Here is a 4,006-nt window from a genome sequence, read left to right as displayed (position 1 = left end):
ACCTAAACTGCACTCTTGATATAGAGGGATTAGGCACAAGTCTACACAAGGGAATATGTGGCAAAGGAGTGGATTTCTTCGAGATTTAATTACATGTTGGGTTTTCATTGAATGTGGATCAATCTAAATACAATGACATATACAAGATAAATTTATCTTAGTAAAACCCCCAAAAAAACATAATTGCAAAGGTAACAAATAGATATAAAAACACTTACGCAATCTCTTGCTGGCCATACAATGATGTAGCCTTTGCTTTGATTTAATGTGGAGATATCACCATCTTCAAGGGAAATAAGAAGGGGTACTTCTCCCACTTTGACATCTTTAATCGACATGCCAACATACCCACGCGGAAAAGGAATTCCATGGACAATATCAACAGTGGTATTTACATGCAACATAGTGCCTATAGCTACTTTTGTACTGTTGAACATTAAAAACACCCGTGCCCCTTTTTCAAGTTGAGGAGGCGCCATGTAGAAAAGAAAAAAAAGCACGAGAAGAGAAACAAGAAAGAGAAAAGTTAGTGGACAAGCAAGAGAAGAGAGAGAAAAGTTAGTGCACAAGCAAGAGAACAGAGAGAAAAGTAAGAGATTGCTAAATAAAATAGAAAGGAAGGAGATTGGGAGAGAAAAGAAAGAGAAAAAGCAAACAAAGTGAACAATATAGAGAGATTAAAAAAAGAAAGAGAAGATAAGCAAAAAGAAAAAAGAAAGATATAAATAGAGAAACAAAACAAACTTTTAGGGTAAAGAGAGAGAAAAATAGGCAAGCAAAATAAACTTTTATGGTTTTTTTAAAGAGAAAAGGACAAGAAATAGAAAAGAGAAGAGAGGAAAAGGAAAGAAAAACAAGCAAAAAAGGAAGGAGTGAGAGAGAGAGAGAGAGAGAGAGAGAGGAAGAGGAAGAGGAAGAGAAGGGGAGGTGTAGAGAAAGAGAGAGAGAGAGAGAGAGAGAGAGAGAGAGAGAGAGAGAGAGAGAGAAGGAAGGGGGGAGAGAAGATGCATGAGAGAGAGAGAGAGAGAGGCGAAGGAGAGACAAAGGAGAGAGAGAAGCGAAGGAGAGACAAAGGAGAGAGAGAGGGGGGGGAGGCAAGAGAGCGAGGGAATGCTCCTGTTGATGAAGAAATTGCCAGAACCCCTTTCCCCTTTTGATCTCTACAATTGAGGCGGGCCATGATCTACACTCTTGGCGACTATACCTCCATCCTCGGCTTCTCAAATTTGGTGCTGCTTCCAAAGTTGGCGCTTCTTCTACAACACATGGATCCTTTCTCCACCAACTTCTCTAAATGCTGCTGTACACGCAGCTCCGACCATGCCCAAGAGTATTAAGAGTATACTGGTCGACCTCGACAAAGATAGCAACTCTATTCGTGAGCGTGTACTTGCTTGCTTAGCTGTTCATGAGCATGTACTTCATGCATTGCTTGCTTTTGTGCAAGGGTTCTAGGCTACCCAAGGTAAATAAGACTACATGAAAAAGATTATAGTTTGGTAGTCTTTGACAATACAATTTGTTAGTATTGTATTTAGGTGTATTCTATGTGTTTGGTCCCCTCACTAAGGGCGACGTCACCCTTAGATCCCCCCCTCACTAAGGGTGACATATCCCTTGGTTGGAGAGTTCCCCCCCTGGTGGCCCCGGTTCACCCCCCTCATTAATAATGTTAATTTTATAATTAAAATTTTATTAATTAAATCTATTTAATTAAAATATCAAGGGGAAAATAATAATATTTATAATTAAAATAATTTATATTATTTTTTATAGATAATATTGTTATGGTGTCATGGATGTGTAAATTTCATACAATGACCCCAATGTCATAAACCTAACCCACAATGGCACCAATGTCATAAACCCAACCACCATGGTGGGTATAAATTAGCATAGCCCTACATGGACCAAGGTGCTCAATCGAACAATGATGTATTATCAATGAAAGATGTATTGTACACTAGTTGATCATCGAGACAATCAAAACCCTAATCATCACTGAACTGGCCTAACTAAAGAGTGAAGATAATCTACAAGATTGTGGGCCAAGTAGAACCATGTAATGGTAGAACGGACACTTGGTATATGACTTCCTAATTAACAAGTGTGATTTTTATACTAAGTTAATGCATTTAGAGGATGCATTTAAATTCAAGGTCTAATACAGAAAATAAAAGTCTTATACTAGGCCTCACATAGCATCCATTAAGAGTGATTGTAAAAGAGGAATAGATGCATTTAGAATCTCAATTATTAAGTTAATCTTTTGTTATGGGATGTGGTTGGAGCCCACAACTTGGATTCTCATCAATTAACTTAATCTCCTATTTTATAGGATGTGGACACCACCACTTTATCGTACATGCTGACCACCACTTTATCGTACATGCTGACCACCACTTTATCGTACATGTTGACCACCAATCTAGCAAAAACTAAACATGCACGTTAGTTAGCAAGAGAGGGTTTCAAGTAAACCATCTCTTTATATAATGTTGTTGTTTCAGATCTCGCTAATGCCCTCTTGCAATCCACAAAGAAACATGCATTCATGCAAGGTAAATATCACGGAGCAGGCCTTACAACAATAACAAAGTTGATGGAGAAGGCTAGAACGTCAAAAGCTCCAAGTCCATCAACCACACTAGTAGATTGGTGAGGGAAGTAGTGAATGGCACACCAATGCATGTGCAACCAAACTATGTTAGTGATAACAGTTAGCCGGTGTTGAAAACCCATAGTTATAAACCTTGAGGAAGATAACTCATCACATCGTCTCCAGAGTATGTCATAGAAAACCAACCATGCAAGAAACAAGGTAGGAGATTAAACTTTCCACCCACTATTCCTTCAGCTACAGAAGGTGGTCAACACAATGTAGAGGGATTAGTAACTGAAACAGAGATGCAGGAAATTATGGAGAATGACATTCACGACTCAATGTGGGGTATACGTCAAACACCACTACACAACAATGTCACTTGCCAAGGATGGTTAGGTGGCCAAGATGGCAAGTGTAAGAAGAGCATTAAGAACTACATGCAAGGTGTTCCAGCTCCATCTTTCTGTGGTATGAGAGATCGGTCAAGGGCCAAAGGCATAAGTTCATGTGGTTTAAATGTGGTTTAATAGCAGCATGGATCATACTTGGAGAATATATAATACTATCTGCTGTCAATCACCTGCTAGACCCTCGGTTGTATGGCCAGTTCGACGAGGTACAAACCTTACTATGGATGAGATCCGAGCTTTGGAGGCTACTGGATTTGTGTTGCAAAAGGGACTACACCAAGAACCAAATGATGCAGTCCATCGATCAACAAAGTACAAAAGCGGCATATTGGATATGGCAACCAAGAGAATAGATTTGGCAACTTCAAACATAACTACAGCCTTTGAGCATTTGGTCATTAAGGCCGAGAAGATGGAATTATTTGTAATTAATATTATAGGAATTACTACTATGCAATGAAAAATATATATGGTGATTATGGGAAAGAATCCATCATGCACATGTCCTGATTTTCAAATTAGGGTAGGGGCTGGTAGACCATATTATGCATGCAAGCACCTTTATTTTGTGTATTTGTGTATTTTTAGGTTAGATGCGAACCATAATATGCTTATGCATCAACCCACTCTAAAAAAGAAGGACATAATGAGAACGTTCAGCAATAGGATAACAATCTGAAAAGGACCTTATACTATCGATGACATTGTATTGCTTTTTTGAAAATGTCCTTCATTTTGCGATAATAAAACATCCTTTATATCATGGTTCTATCAACTCTCTATGAAGGTCTATTTACTTTTTTGTTTTTTTAATGTCTTAGTAGGACAATCAATATGGTTGTATGTCAATGGTTGAAACATCTTCATTTATTATTTTAAGGTCTTCTCAATGTTGATGTCTACATTGATTTTCTTAAATATAGCACTTATTCATGCAATTGCTTTTCCTACACAAAGCACTTATCTATGCATTTACTTTTCTAAATTTAGA

The sequence above is a fragment of the Cibotium barometz genome, chromosome 1 (genome assembly GCF_041138505.1).
Source record: "Cibotium barometz isolate CiBa-2024 chromosome 1, ASM4113850v1, whole genome shotgun sequence".
NCBI lineage: Eukaryota > Viridiplantae > Streptophyta > Polypodiopsida > Cyatheales > Cibotiaceae > Cibotium > Cibotium barometz.
The sequence above is the reverse complement of the archived record's forward strand: the minus strand, read 5'-3'. Positions refer to the sequence as shown.